Below are 16,404 nucleotides of genomic sequence, written 5' to 3' on the forward strand. Positions count from 1 at the left end.
GAGAGTATGCATTATGATCGGCGATTAAGGGAGCTAGGACTTTACTCTCTGGAGAGAAGGGGGATGAGAGGAGACATGATAGAGGTGTACAAGATATTAAGAGGAATAGATAGAGTGGACATCCAGTGCCTCTTCCCCAGGGCGCCACTGCTCAGTACAAGAGAACATGGCTTTAAGGTAAGGGGAGGGAAGTTCAAGGGGGATATTAGAGGAAGGTTTTTTACTCAGAGAGTGGTTGATGCGTGGAATGCACTGCCTGAGTCAGTGATGGAGGCAGATACACTAGTGAAATTTAAGAGACTACTAGACAGGTATATGGAGGAATTTAAGGTGAAGGGGATATATGGGAGGCAGTGTTTAAGGGTCAGCACAACATTGTGGGCCAAATGGCCTGTACTATGCTGTATTGTTCTTTGTTCTATATTACAGTGTCACCTGGAAGCATAATAGCTCCGGAAAGTCAAGTCGGCAGGAATCAGAAGCTGGCCAATAGCAGTAACACTGCGAAGAAATACAATCACTACCCTCAAAAAAGCAAGAGTATTCCGAAAAGCTTAAACCAAGACGCCTGTATCTCCAGTCTAATAATACCCAGTCCATTCTCATACTGATGGATTTTTTTACCCGCAGAATAATTTAAGAATGAACACTGTTTTGGTCAATTATTTTTTATATCTCCCGTAGACACAGTATTGCCTCATTTTGATGAATTGTAATGTGATATTTTTACCGGAAAATGCAGCACCCCTCCCCCACCTCGGTCCCTGACGGATTTGAATTAAGGCGTGAGATGAACTGCATCCGAACTCTGTCACGTTGTCAGAGGACGAGCATGTAGCAACAGCCCAACTATTGTCCACCTTCAAAGCAGGATTGCTGTGATTCCACTCTGTTCTTCAGGCATTGGCCCTCTACTGTTGGAAGCTAAATCCACCTTTAAACTATCAAGGAGATGACTTGAAATTATTCCAATGCATTCCACCTTCCTTTCAAAATAAATTTCTAGCCATTTTAAAGTTCAATGTGTTCTTTGAAGTCAACTATTCATTCACACATGTATTGAAATTATTAGACACCTATTTTGTTTATTTCTGTCAAATGTCTGTCGTTAATATGTCTCTTGATCACCTCCATAATTCCTTATTTGAAGTCTCTTAAAGGCACAAATCCAGCCAATTGTGCCTCTCTCACTTTCTCCCCCACCCCCTCTTCCTCTCAGTGTCATTCTGCGCCTGAATACATTCAGTCTTTTACTTCTTACATAAACAAACTAAATTCCAAATTAATTTTTGGAATAAAAACGAAATTGTTTCCTTGAAAGTAGTGTGAAATTATTTTAACATTTTTAATAAAAAATATCGTTAAGAGATGGAACGTGAAATTATTGTCTGAAATGTGCAATTATATTCCGAACGCTGAACTATTTAAAAGCAGTGAGCGGCTGTGATTTAGAAGCACGTTGTGTTGCTTCATGGTTGGAAAGGAAACTTGACAAAGTGCAAAAAAAAAATGATGTTATATTACCTGCGCACTATACTGCACTGTATCTGGGACCTGTTCTCACGCGTTGTAAAAACAGACCCACCCAGTACAAGTAACAGCAACGTTACAATGTCACGTGGTACGATTTATATTATTAACATGACTCATGTGCATTACAGCTCTAGAAAGTCAAGTCGGGGGCATCAGAAGCTAACTCTGAAACCCAATAGCAGGATGGCTATCAAGAAATACAATCAGCGGCCATCAAAAAGCAGTCAAATTTGGAAGAGCTTTAAATCCAGTCTATTCCCCAGCTATTGCGCACCTATTGGTGGAAGTAGACACCACAGAATAATATAAGAATGTACACTGCTTCAGATTAACAATCCCGAAACACAGAAGCCGGTGAAGATGTTAATCAGCAGAATCGAAGTAAAGCAATCAATGTTGTCTCCATCCACCTACAATGGCGAAAAACCCGCCAGCACCATCGCATCACTCCAGGACTCCACTGACTCCGCTCTCCAATCATTGGGCCGCTCCTATTGGAATTGAAGCCACAGAATATTTCAAGAACATGACTTAAAATGGTTCAAATGATTTCCATATTCTTTTAAAAATAAAGTTATCTCCCTTTTAAAGTTTAATGTGCTCTTGGATCTCGATTATTTATTAACACGTACGTGGGGATTAAGTTCAAAGTAAAATGCATTATCAGATTCACCACATGCAACCTTTTCCTGTGGCCATAGTTAGCAGATTTGATAAGCGATCTCGCAGTAAAGGAGCCATTAGGAGGTAGTGATCACAATATGATAAGTTTTTATCTGCAATTTGAGAAGGATAAGGGCAGCTCGGAGGTGTCAGTGTTGCAGATGAACAGGGGAAACTATGGAGCCATGAGGGAGGAGCTGGCCAAAGTTGACTGGACGGATAGCCTAGCAGAAAAGACAGTGGAACAGCAATGGCAGGTATTCTTGGGAATAATGCACAAGGTGCAAAATCAGTTAATCCCCAGAGAAGGAAGGATTCAAAGGGGGGAAAGGGGCCACAGTGGTTGACAAAGGAAGTCAGAGATTGCATAGCATTAAAAAAAAGGAAATATGACAGAGCTAAGGTGAGTGGGAGGACAGATGATTGGGAAGTTTTTAAGGAACAGCAGAACTTAACTAAAAAGACAATACGGGGAGAAAAAATGAGGTACGAACGCAAGCTAGCCAGGAATATAAAGGAAGATGGCAAAAGCTTTTTTAGGTATGTGAAGAGAAAGAAGATAGTTAAGAACAACTTTGGGCCCTTGAAGAATGAATTGGGTGAAATTGTTATGGGAAACAGAGAAATGGCAGAAGAATTTAATGAGTACTTTAGATCTGTTTTCACTAAGGAAGACACAAGCAATCTCCCAGATGTATGGATGGGCCAAGGACATAGGGTAACAGAGGAAATGAAACAGATTGACATTCGGAAGGAAACGGTGATGAGAAGACTGATGGGACAGAAGGCTGACAAATCCCCAGGTCCAGATGGTCTGCACCCTAGGGTACTAAAGGAGGTGGCCCTGGAAATTGCGGATGCATTGGTAATCATTTTCCAATGTTCCTTAGATTCAGGATCAGTCCCTGAGGATTGGAGAATGGCTAATGTTATCCCACTTTTTAAGAAAGGAGGGAGGGAGAAAACAGAGAACTATCGACCTGTCAGCCTGACATCGGTGGTGGGAAAGATGCTAGAGTCCATTATTAAGGATGAAATAGTGGCATATCTAGATAGCAGTGATAGGATTGGGCCGAGCCAGCATGGATTTACCAAGGGTAAACCATGCTTGACTAATCTGTTGGAGTTTTTCGAGGATGTAACCAGGAAGTTAGACGGGGGAGATCCAGTGGATGTAGTGTACCTCGATTTTCAGAAGGCATTTGATAAGGTCCCACATAGAAGATTGGTGGGTAAAATCAAAGCTCAGGGCATCGGGGGGAAGGCATTGACATGGATAGAAAACTGGTTGGCAGATAGAAAGCAAAGGGTAGCGGTGAATGGATGTTTCTCGGAATGGCAGGTGGTGACTAGTGGGGTGCCACAGGGCTCGGTATTGGGACCACAGCTGTTTACCATTTACGTTAACGATTTGGATGAAGGCATAGAAAATAACATCAGCAAATTTGCTGATGATACTAAGCTGGGTGGCAGTGTGACATGTGATGAGGATGTTAGGAGAATTCAGGGTGACTTGGATAGGCTGGGTGAGTGGGCAGATACTTGGCAGATGGCGTTTAATGTGAACAAGTGTGAGGTTATCCACTTTGGGAGTAAGAACAGGAAGGCAGATTATTATCTGAACGGTGTAGAGTTGGGTAAGGGAGAAATACAAAGAGATCTCAGAGTCCTTGTTCATCAGTCACTGAAGGTGAATGAGCAAGTGCAGCAGGCAGTGAAGAAGGCTAATGGAATGTTGGCCTTTATTACAAAGGGAATTGAGTACAAGAGCAAGGAAATCCTCTTGCATTTGTACAGAGCCCTGGTGAGACCACACCTGGAGTATTGTGTACAGTTTTGGTCTCCAGGGTTAAGGAAGGACATCCTGGCTGTAGAGGAAGTGCAGGTTAAGTGCAGGTTCACGAGGTTAATTCCTGGGATGTCTGGACTGTCTTACACAGAGAGGTTAGAGAGACTGGGCTTGTACACGCTGGAATTAAGGAGATTGAGAGGGGATCTGATTGAAACATATAAGATTATTAAGGGATTGGACAAGATAGAGGCAGGAAATATGTTCCAGATGCTGGGAGAGTCCAGTACCAGAGGGCATGGTTTGAGAATAAGGGGTAGGTCATTTAGGACAGAGTTAAGGAAAAACTTCTTCTCCCAGAGAGTTGTGGGGGTCTGGAATGCACTGCCTCGGAAGGTAGTGGAGGCCAATTCTCTGGATGCTTTCAAGAAGGAGCTAGATAGGTATCTTATGGATAGGGGAATCAAGGGATATGGGGACAAGGCAGGAACCGGGTATTGATAGTAATTGATCAGCCATGATCTCAAAATGGCGGTGCAGGCTTGAAGGGCCGAATGGTCTACTTCTGCACCTATTGTCCATTGTCTATCTATAGAGCAGCCACTGTAAACACGATCAATGGAAAACAAACTGTGCAAATGCAAATATAAATAAATAGCAATAAATAAACGAGCATGAAATAACAAGATAAAGAGTCCTTCAAGTGAGACCATTGGTTGTGGGAACACCAGAAGTGGAATAAGTGGAGTTAACCCATTTTGTTCAAGAGCCTGATGGAAGAGGGGCAGTAACTGTTCTTGAACCTGACATGAGTCCTGAGGCACCTGTACCTTCTACCTAATGGCAGCAGTGAAAAAAGAACAGGGTCTGGGTGGTGAACACAACTCAACAACTCATACGGATGTGCTCATTGTTTGGGTGGGTTTTACTGGGCAGAATCCAATACCTTTTGTAGGATTTTCTGCTCAAAGACATTGGTTTTCCCATACCAGGCCGTAATGTAGCCAGTCAGCACTCTTTCCACCGCACATCTACATCTACAGAGGTTTGCCAAGGTTTTTGATGACATAACAAATCTCTGTAGTCTCCTGAGGAAGGTAGAATCTCAGATGGAGATAAGAGGGTGTACAGGAGTGAGATATATCAGCTAGTTGAATGGTGTCACAGCAACAAACTTGCACAATGTAAGATAAAAAGACCTGATTGTGGACCTCAGGAAGGGTAAGACGAGGGAACTCAAACCAATCCTCATCGAGGAATGAGAAGTGGAGAGAGTGAGCAGTTTCAAGTTCCTGGGTGTCAAGATCTCTGAGGATCTAACCTGGTCCCAACATATCAATGCATCTATTAAGGCAAGAGAACAGATGTACTTCATTAGGAGTTTGAAGAGATTGCTTTGTCACCTAAGCTTTTGAGAACACTCCAAAACTTCTATAGATGTACTGTGGAGAGCATTCTGACAGGCTGCATCACTGTCTGGTGTTCTGGGGCGGGGGTGCCAGGGGTTACTGCACAGGGCCGAAAGAAGCTACAGAAAGTTGTAAAATTAGTTAGCTCCATCTAGGACACTGGCCTCCATAGAATCCAAGACATGTTCAAGGAGTGATGCCTCAGAAAGATGACATCCATTATTAAGGACCCCCATCAAAAATGACATATCCTTTTCTCACTGCTACCATCAGGAAGGAGGTACAGAAGTCTGGAGGCACACACTCAGTGATTCAGGAACAGCTTCTTCCCCTCTGCCATCAGATTCCTAAATGGACATTGAACCCATGAACACGACCTCACTACTTTTTTTAAATTTCAGGGTTTTTTTTGCATTCTTTATTTTAACTTACCTATTTAATGGACATATATATATATTTACTGTAATTTAGTTTTTTCTCTACATCTATTTATCATGCATTTCATTGTACTGCTGCCGTAAAGTTAATGAATTTCACGACATATGCCAGTGATATTAAACCAGATTCTGATTCTGAGTTGTCTACCACAACTGTAATTCGATATCTACCATCAGGCTGATCAACACCTCCACGCATTAACCCACCCTCCAATGAGAGCTCACATCACGTTATATACAATCAGTGTATGTATGTAACAGTTACTTGTACATTATATTTTACATGTCTGCTGTCAGAAACGAGCCACGCTCCCGAATAATGGCTTCAAGACAAATTCAAGGAAACTAAGTTTATTAACAGTTCTGCAGAGCTGGGCCCCTTCAGAGAAGGGAACCCTGAACCTTACAGGGCAGCAGGTTTTATCCTTCTTCCTTACCCCTCCCCTCCCTGACTCGGGAGGTACACAGTGTTTTCCCATTCCATATTTGGAGTTGTTTTTTTACACGTTTCTGTAAAACAATAGTCCATATCTCAGGACTTCAATGATTCCACAAACAGTTAATTTTGTCAAGGCTTCTGCATTCATAATTAGATCACACTTGTTTACAGACTTTAACCCAGACATAATTAAATCACATTTGTCCCTAAACATAATTAAATCACAGTTGTCCCTTGACTTTAAACCGGACCTGTCAGAAACGCACATCTTAATTTTGAATCTTACAATACCACCCTTTTTCTTTTTAAGATGTGCGTTTCAGCTAGCATTTCTCTCACTCCCAGGGGGCCCACTTTCTTCTTTAATAGCATAAGTTTTAGCTCGTTTGTCCCATGATGGGATATCGCTACTGCCTGGAGCTGGAATATACTGCGCCTGATCAGTGTTCGTATACAAGGAATCAAACACGGCAAAAGTAAGAGAATCATTAGACCCCCGCCTGCTACTAGGAGAGCGGTGCGCCACCAACTACCTCCCAGTAGCCCGTCTAGCCAACTCATGTTCCCCAGGGATCTCCAGGTTTGTACTGGCACGTGGGCCAGTTTCCGAATTTTGTCGGATATTTTTAACACGGCCTTTCCACTGTCGTCTATCTTAAGGCAACAGTTTGTAAGATTGAACTTCCCTCATACCCCGCCTTCAGAGGCCAATAGGTAATCCACAGCCAGCCTGTTCTGGTATATTGCTGTTCGCATCTGACTCTGCTGTTTTGCCAACAGCTCCAATGCCAGTGCCGTTTGATTGGTTATCACTCCCACCACTGCCTGCAGTCTAATAATTCGGTTTAACATGTAGACAGGAGTGCGATACCCCCACGACCCATCCTGGGCCCAGGTCGCTGGCCCATAGTATTCAATGATGCAAGCCGGTGGCCACTCATCACCCCACTCGCCCACCTTTATCTCCCGTGTTTCTCTCCTTAATGAATCAAACAGCTTAATTCCCAGCTTCCGGTCACCCTCCTGATGCAGGAGGAAGAACTCCGGTCTTTCCTGGGACAGCTGAGACTTCTCATGGTCCCCCCCTGTCCCATGTATCCTTTATTATAGACTTGGCAATAAGGTTTACTATTCTCCCAACATGTTTCTCTCTTGCTTAGATCATAGCATCGATCATTCACATGCGAGTGGGACACAAATGATCCTGGGAACACCCTCTGCCCCACTCGTACCACGGTTCTGCACTTGTCACATTTCCCTTCAATTTCCCCGACATATAGAATCAAATATATTACAGTCAATAATGTTACAGTCCACATAGAGTTCATTTTTGCTGCCTTTTTAGCCTCACCACCATCGGTTCTTCACCGGGAACACAGGTCCACTCAGTGCGGCTTTCGGGCTTCACCGGTCCTTTTACCCTGGATGCGTGTGTCCACCCTTTTTCTTTTGTCCGTACAGCCGCCTCTGTTGTTAGCAGGACCTGGAAAGGGCCTTCCCACTGTGGCTGTAACTTCTCCAGCTTCCAGGTCCTTACCAGAACCCAATCTCCAGGCACGATCTGATGTAAAGCAAAATCGAGCAGCGGAGTCTGGGCCAAGAGACCCTTTTTCCGCAGTTCTGCAAAGGAACGGGACAGTGCCAGTAAATAGTCCCTTACAAAGATATCACCCCCTTGCAGCGTGGGGTACCCTTCCACCTTATTCCAATACGGGAGTCCGAACAACATCTCATATGGGGATATTCCTATGTCCTTGCGGGGCGCTGTTCGTATTCTTAAAAGGGCAATAGGGAGACACTTAGTCCATGGTAGTTTGGTTTCTAACATCAACTTGGTCAGTTGTGCCTTTAGGGTGCTGTTCATTCGTTCTACTCTTCCCGAACTCTGGGGATGCCACAGGGTATGGTACTTCCATTCGAAATCAAGTGCATCGCAAATTAACTGGTGCGTATCTCCTTCTTGGTACGTGGTAGTGACATTCCCGTTATTCCAGCTATCCTTTCTGGGGTAATGCATCGCTGTCCTTTACTGACCCGGTGTCCCAGATACCTTACTTCCTTTTCTACAAATTGTAACTTTTTCTTTGAGACCCGTAGCCCCTGCTTCCCCAGGAAGTTCAGTAGTCTGATGGTGTCTTCCTGCACCCCTTCCTGTGTTGGCCCGGATAGTAATAGATCGTCCACATACTGTAGCAGTTGGCTCTCTGGAGCACATTGGAATTCTGCTAGTACTTGCTCCAAGACCTGCCCAAATAGGTTAGGTGATTCGGTGAACCCCTGTGGCAGGACCGTCCACCGGAGTTGTCTTTTCCGCCCCGTCGTAGGATTTTCCCATTCGAACGCAAACATGTCACGACTGCTCTCTTCTAGCGGGCAACTCCAGAAGGCATCTTTTAGATCTATTACACTGAACCATTCATGGTCAGGGGAGATCTTACTCATCAGCGTGTAAGGGTTGGGCACTACCGGGTATCGGGTTTGGACTACTGCATTTAGGCCCCGCAGGTCTTGTACCATCAGATACGTCCCATCTGGCTTTCGCACCGGGAGTATTGGGGTATTATACGGTGACATACATTCCTCCAGTAGTCCGTCAGCGATCAGTCCTTCAATCACTGGCTGCAGCCCTTTTCTTCCTTCCATTGAAATAGGGTACTGTTTTCTCCGTACTGGCGAACTGTTAGGTAATAGTGAGATTTGCAAGGGGGGACGTTCAAACCCCCCCGGTTCCCTTCCTGGTACCATACCTCCGGGCTTATTTTCCTATCGTCTTCTTCCCTGAGGGCAAACAGCTGTACCATTATCTTCCCGTTCCTGGGCACAGTCCCGATGCCTAGCCTGACTTGCAGATCCCGCCCGAGCAGGTTGAATCTCGCAGAGGGTAACAAAAGTAGGTCCTGTCCCGTTACCCTATCCTCATGTTCAATTTTCACGTTTTCTATAACAGGTACTTGTATTATTTTGCCTCCAATACCGGATACTCCCATTACCTTTGTTCCGGTTCGGGCGCCGGGAGGTATCTGGATTACGCTAGATCTTTCGGCACCCGAATCTACCATAAAGGTTGTATCTGACCCTTGGGGACCTACTTTTAAATTTACCAGGGGTTCCTGCCGATAATTCATCCCCAAGGGGTGGAACCCCCGACCTCCCTAGTCTTCATCTTCCATCATAGCGTACGAGCGCACTTCCCGTCGGTATCTGGGGCACTCGCGCCTGAAGTGTCCCTCTTCGTTGCAGTGAAAACATCTTAAAGCCTTCCTTAGCCCTCCTCCTTGCTCCTGGCTACTACCTCGATCCAACCATGGTCCCCGTCTCTCTCTCTACTATCTGCGGTTACTTGTCGCACTGTCTGGACCATTATCCTTGCCGTCTTCTGCTTCTCTTCATCCCTTCTTACAAACACTTTCTGTGCCTCCCTAAGTAGTTCACTTAAGGGTTTAGTATTCCAATCTTCTAGTTTTTCCAGTTTTTTTTTTCTGGCCATGCTTTCGATACAAATTCAACACGAATCAGCTGTTGGCCAACCTCCGTCTCAGGGTCTTCGATTTGCGGAGCGGTAGGGGGCATATATGGGGCGGCAGGTGGTCGAGCACCTCCCATGTATTCTTTTTCTGTCCCCCTTCATTTATCGTTTTCAATTTATAACTATTTGTCGTTGGTAACCAGCATAGGGCATAATCACTTTCTTCGGGTTTAACGTTAGGTTTTGAATTCACGTACAGATTAAGGGCTTGTTGTACCCAATCCTCGCTAGACCCGAACTTAGGCCATCACACAGCCGACCCTTGGATCGGCTGGCGGGACCAGAATTCACAGTACTGTATCATTTTTTCTTTGACTTCCCTTTTCGCCTCCCATAATCCCAATTTTCTAACATCCGTCCCAACGGACTATCAGGGGGTACCCCGGGGTATTTTTCATCATTGGCACCTGGATTTCCTTTACCCTTTTCTCTCTTAGACCCCTTATTCCCCATCTCGAGGACTTGCTCGGTTCCAATCCACCCGCAGGCACCCCGTAATTCCACAATTCTCGTGCACTACGTCTCTGCAGGAATTTAATTTGAATGTGACCCACCTAGCTCGGTCACTCCTGTCCAATTCCGGAACCTGTATTCCCGCGATCGCCCAGGAATTCACCTGCAGGCACCCCGCAGTTCCACAATTCTCGTGTACTACGTCTCTACAGGAAGAATCACCTGCAGGAACCCCGCAGTTCCACAATTCTCGTGTACTACGTCTCTACAGGAGAAATCACCTGCAGGAACCCCGCAGTTCCACAATTCTCGTGTACTACGTCTCTACAGGAGAAATCACCTGCAGGAACCCCGCAGTTCCACGATTCTTGTGTACTACGTCTCTACAGGAATTCAATTTCTTACCTGGGTCCTGTGCACAGAAATTACTCGATCGCTCACTGTCTCAACTGCCTCGACAACCCCTCTTTGTTTCCTTGAGTCCGCCGGATATCACTCGCTCAAGCCGCGCGGGGCGACGAGCAAGGAATCAGGGACTGCCGAACTCGGCAGGGTGCACCTTCTCCGATGTCCTTCCTTGCCCCCCTCACGGCTGGAGTGTGGATCCCGGACGAGCGCCCCAAGTTGTCAGAAACGAGCCACGCTCCCAAATAATGGCTTCAAGACAAATTCAAGGAAACAAAGTTTATTAACAGTTCTGCAGAGCTGGGCCCCTTCAGAGAAGGGAACCCTGAAACTTACAGGGCAGCAGGTTTTATCCTTCTTCCTTACCACCCCCCTCCCTGACTCGGGAGGTACACAGTGTTTTCCCATTCCATATTTGGAGTTGTTTTTTTACACGTTTCTGTAAAACAATAGTCCATATCTCAGGACTTCAATGATTCCACAAACAGTTAATTTTGTCAAGGCTTCTGCATTCATAATTAGATCACACTTGTTTACAGACTTTAACCCAGACATAATTAAATCACATTTGTCCCTAAACATAATTAAATCACAGTTGTCCCTTGACTTTAACCCGGACCTGTCAGAAACGCACATCTTAATTTTGAATCTTACATCTGCTTTTATATTTATTGTGTTCTTTATGCTTAATGTGTTTTGATGATGCATTGGATCCGCAGCAACAACTGTTTCATTCTCTTTTACACTCGTGTACTGAAGAATGACAATAAATGATCTTGAATCTTGAATATCCAATGGGGTGACATTTAAATGACATGGAGTCAAATGGGGCAGGAAAGCAATACTGAGACCACTTTGTTTTTGAGAGAAGCATACTCCAATTAGCACACACCTACTTCTCATTACTTATATTTCTCTGTTGACAGATGCTGCCTGAAGATATCAAATGTTTGCAATATTTTTAGTTTTCCACGATTCTGGAAGGTGGGAAGGTTGAATTTTTTGTGTGTGGGATTACATAATGGTCTATAAGAGGATGTTGTAATGTGAACAAAGTCACTGGAGAGACACTGAAGCTAGTGGAGACACAAGTGTTTTATTCAACAAAAATGAGACGCTGTTGGAGGAAGATGTCTCCTGACCTAATATTACATGACATTTTTTTGTATTCTGATGAGCAAAGATAACATCAGGACAGTTCTATAGTTAGAATGTATTTACAATTCTTATTTTGAATTACATATATTTGTCACACACCTCCTTCTTCACACCCACACTGCAGACACCCAAGATGAATGTTAATCAGCATTGTCTGGTTAGCAATTAACTCCAGTGCATAGCTCCAGGAAAACTATTGTTCAGGGCTGTATTTTAAATTTAATCTATAGTTCACATTCAAGTCTGAAGATTGGTTGCTGGTTAAGTAAATATTTGCTATTTACCCTAACTCCAGAATACATCTTAACTGCCCCTCTTCTTGGTTTTTCTGGACAAAAATGAATTTGTTCCAGGAAAGGCTAAACTTTAAGGAGGATCTAATCAAAAAGGGCAGAAAAAATACTGTTCTTAGGACTACCTTCCCCAATTACCTATCACATCCTTATGTGCATCGACATCTACGCAATCATCCCTAATGGCTCCTTACAAGACTCTAAGCAGAGATTGTTCCAGAAATTTGACAGTCTTTCAAAATGCATCTTCATCATTTGTATGCCAGTTGCCTCATCTCCTACTGGCCTACTGCAGTTTTGATCACATTCTTCATCTTTACCCTTTCATTCTCTGATAGCTAAAACTTTCTCTTCCAGGGGCACCAGCCGGATAAATGTATTAGGGTTCGCATGCCCTCTGATCGATGAACAGAAGGGGTTGGGGTGCCCTCTATTTGAATGACTTCAAAGACCTCTCCCCGGTGGCACCCCTTCCAAACTATCCAGTCGATCGCTGGCCAACCACTGAAAGGGCCCAGCTCATTTGTATTCACTGCCCATTCAGGCTGGGGGTGACTGCTTTCAGATGCAATGTGCAATTTCTTCTCTTTCTCAGTCTGCCGTGCCATCAAAGTTGAGAACCTGATAGAACATAGAACAATACAGGCCCTTCAGCCCACAATGCTGTGCCGACCCTCAAACCCTGCCTCCCATATAACCCCCCACCTTAAATTCCTCCATATACCTGTCTAGTAGTCTCTCAAATTTCACTAGTGTATCTGCCTCCACCACTGACTCAGGCAGTACATTCCACACACCAACCACTCTCTGAGTGAAAAACCTTCCTCTGATATCCTCCTTGAACTTCCCTCCCCTTACCTTAAAGCCATGTACTCTTGTACTGAGCAGTGGTGCCCTGGGGAAAAGGCGCTGGCTGTCCACTCTATCTATTCCTCTTAATATGTTGTATACCTCTATCATGTCTCCTCTCATTCTCCTTCTCTTCAGAGAGTAAAGCCCTAGCTCCCTTAGTCTCTGATCATAATGCATACTCTCTAAACCAGGCAGCATCCTGGTAAATTCCTCTGTACCCTTTCCGATGCTTCCACATCCTTCCTATAGTGAGGCAACCAGAACTGGACACAGTACTCCAAGCGTGGCCTAACCAGAGTTTTAAAGAGCTGCATCATTACCCCGCGACTCTTAAACTCTATCCCTCGACTTATGAAAGCTAACACCCCATAAGCTTTCTTAACTACCCTATCTACCTGTGAGGCAACTTTCAGGGATCTGTGGACATGTACCCCCAGATCCCTCTGCTCCTCCACACTTCCAAGTATCCTGCCATTTACTTTGTACTCTGCCTTGGAGTTTGTCCTTCCAAAGTGTACCACCTCACACTTCTCTGGGTTGAACTCCATCGACCACTTCTCAGCCCACTTCTGCATCCTATCAATGTCTCTCTGCAATCTTTGACAATCCTCTACACTATCCACAACACCACCAACCTTTGTGTCATCTGCAAACTTGCCAACCCACCCTTCTACCCCGACATCCAGGTCGTTAATAAAAATCACGAAAAGTAGAGGTCCCAGAACTGATCCTTGTGGGACACCACTAGACACAACCGTCCAATCCGAATGTACTCCCTCCACCACGACCCTCTGCCTTCTGCAGGCAAGCCAATTCTGAATCCACCTGGCCAAACTTTCCTGGATCCCATGTCTTCTGACTTTCTGAATAAGCCTACTGTGTGGAACCTTGTCAAGTGCCTTACTAAAATCCATGTAGATCACATCCACTGCACTACCCTCATCTATATGCCTGGTTGCCTCCTCAAAGAACTCTATCAGGCTTGTTAGGCATGATCTGCCCTTCACAAAGCCATGGTGACTGTCCCTGATCAGACCATGATTCTCTAAATGCTCATAGATCCTATCTCTAAGAATCTTTTCCAACAGTTTTCCCACCGCAGACATAAGGCTCACTGGTCTATAATTACCCGGACTATCCCTACTACCTTTTTTGAACAAGGGGACAACATTCGCCTCTCTCCAATCCTCCGGTACCATTCCCGTGAACAACGAGGACATAAAGATCCTTGCCAGAGGCTCAGCAATCTCTTCCCTCGCCTCGTGGAGCAGCCTGGGGAATATTCCATCAGGCCCCGGGGACTTATTCGTCCTAATGTATTTTAACAACTCCAACACCTCCTCTCCCTTAATATCAACATGCTCCAGGACATCAACCTCACTCATATTGTCCTCACCGTCATCAAGTTCCCTCTCAGTGGTGAATACCAAAGAGAAGTATTCATTGAGGACCTCGTTCACTTCCACAGCCTCCAGGCACATCTTCCCACCTTTATCTTTAATTGGTCCTATCTTCACTCCTGTCAACCTTTTGTTCTTCATATAATTGAAGAATGCCTTGGGGTTTTCCTCTACTCTACATGCCAGTTCCTTCTCATGCCCCCTTCTTGCTCTCTTCAGCCCCTTCTTAAGCTCCTTTCTTGCTACCCTATATTCCTCAAGACTCATCTGATCCTTGCTTCCTAACCTTCACGTATGCTGCCTTCTTCCATCTGACTAGATTCTCCACTTCACTTGTAACCCATGGTTCCTTCACCCTACCATTCTTTATCTTCCTCACCGGGACAAATTTATCCCTAACATCCTGCAAGAGATCCTTAAACATCGACCACATGTCCATAGTACATTTCCCTGCAAAAGCATCATCCCAATTCACACTCGCAAGTTCTAGCCTTATAGCCTCATAATTTGCCCTTCCTCAATTAAAAATGTTCCTGTCCTCTTCTGTTCCATGATAATGTTAAAGGCCAGGGAGCGGTGGTCACTGTCTTCCAGATGCTTACCCACTGAGAGATCTGTGACCTGACCTGGTTCATCACCAAATTCTAGATCTAATATGGCATTCCCCCTAGTCGGCCTACTGTGATAGGAATCCGTCCTGGACGCACTTAACAAACTCTGCCCCGACTAAACCATTGGAACTACCGTAGATGTCGGATTATAAGCCACTACTTTTTTCCCACATTTTGAACAGCTTTGAACACTGCGGCCTTTACTACGGTGCGGCTAATGCATGATTTTTTTTCATGCCGCCAAAAACATTTTGCCTCGTAACAGTAGACCAATAAAATTGATGAGTAGTTCACAGAGGTCCAATGAAATTGTACGATAAATCAAGCGCACTTTCACAATTATTGTAAATCAGTCATTTGTACTCACCCTCATCAACATGGAAAACACTCGAAGAAAAGCATTGTGCTGCCTTTATGGCAGTTATTTAGTTTATAATATTTTCGCTTAGTAATTCATTTTCTAGTTAAAGTTAGAAGTGTTTTAACTATATTTGTTTTCTGTACTACATCCCGGGATGCTATGACATCACACCCGGTTTCGCCGCGTCTTGTGGGAAATACCGGTTTGCGATAAACGGGAAGGTGGGGGCGAGCGGCATTAGATCTGAGCGAACGCTGCTTTTAAGTTAAAGGCGATCAATAACTTTTCCTGGTAGGCTGCAGTATATATATTTTTTACCAGTCATTAGGAGATATTGGAATGTTGTTCAGTAAAAAAGTATACGCAACGTAATTTGTGTTACTGATACATATGTATATTTAAAAGTAGCCGCGTTACAGGCACGGTTTGAAAAAAAGCATTTGCAATATGTATTTGTTTATGTTACCATATGGATTTAATTAAAAGTTAAAAAATCCTCACGTGTAATATCTTTCTGTGTAAATATCTCATATTACAACGTGGGACACCTGCGGCCTAAAATCCGGTGCGGCTTGTACAAGTACAAAATTGATTTTCTTTCTAAAATTAGAGCCAGCGGCTTTTAATCAGGTGCGCTCTGTAGTGCGAAATCTACAGTAATCAGGTGCCAATCAATATTAGGGAAGTTAAAGTCACCCATGATAACAACCCTGTTATTTTTGCACCTTTCCAAAATCTGCCTCCCAATCTGTTCCTCGGTATCTCTGCTGCTACCAGGGAGCTTATAGAATACCCCCAGTAGAGTAACTGCTCCCTTCCTGTTCCTGACTTCCACCCATACTGACTCAAAAGAGGATCTTGCTACGTTACCCACCATTTCTGCAGCTGTAATAGTATCCCTGACCAGTAATGCCACCCCTCCTCCTCTTTCCCCCTCTCTATCCCTTTTAAAGCACTGAAATCCAGGAATATTGAGAATCCATTCCTGCCCTGGTGCCAGCCAAGTCTCTGTAATGGCCACTACATCATAATTCCATGTATGTATCCAAGCTCTCAGTTCATCACCTTTGTTCCT

At 44.4% G+C, this 16,404-nt stretch overlaps 1 protein-coding gene across 4 annotated transcripts in view; it reads right to left on the reverse strand.

Annotated features, from left to right (window-relative positions):
* Window positions 1-1,848: 1,848 nt before the first annotated feature.
* swi5 (SWI5 homologous recombination repair protein) overlaps window positions 1,849-16,404 on the reverse strand; it is a 55,734-nt gene continuing 41,178 nt past the window's right edge. For 2 of the 4 annotated variants that reach the window (XM_073071743.1, XM_073071745.1), the window contains exon 5: window positions 1,849-2,024. The gene's annotated coding sequence lies outside the window, so the exon portion shown is untranslated. Of the gene's footprint in view, window positions 2,025-6,197; window positions 7,891-10,918; window positions 12,727-16,404 lie in introns of those variants that run through there. The other 2 variants (XM_073071744.1, XM_073071742.1) reach the window with 2 other exon arrangements.

The sequence above is a fragment of the Hemitrygon akajei genome, chromosome 18 (assembly GCF_048418815.1).
Source record: "Hemitrygon akajei chromosome 18, sHemAka1.3, whole genome shotgun sequence".
Lineage (NCBI taxonomy): Eukaryota > Metazoa > Chordata > Chondrichthyes > Myliobatiformes > Dasyatidae > Hemitrygon > Hemitrygon akajei.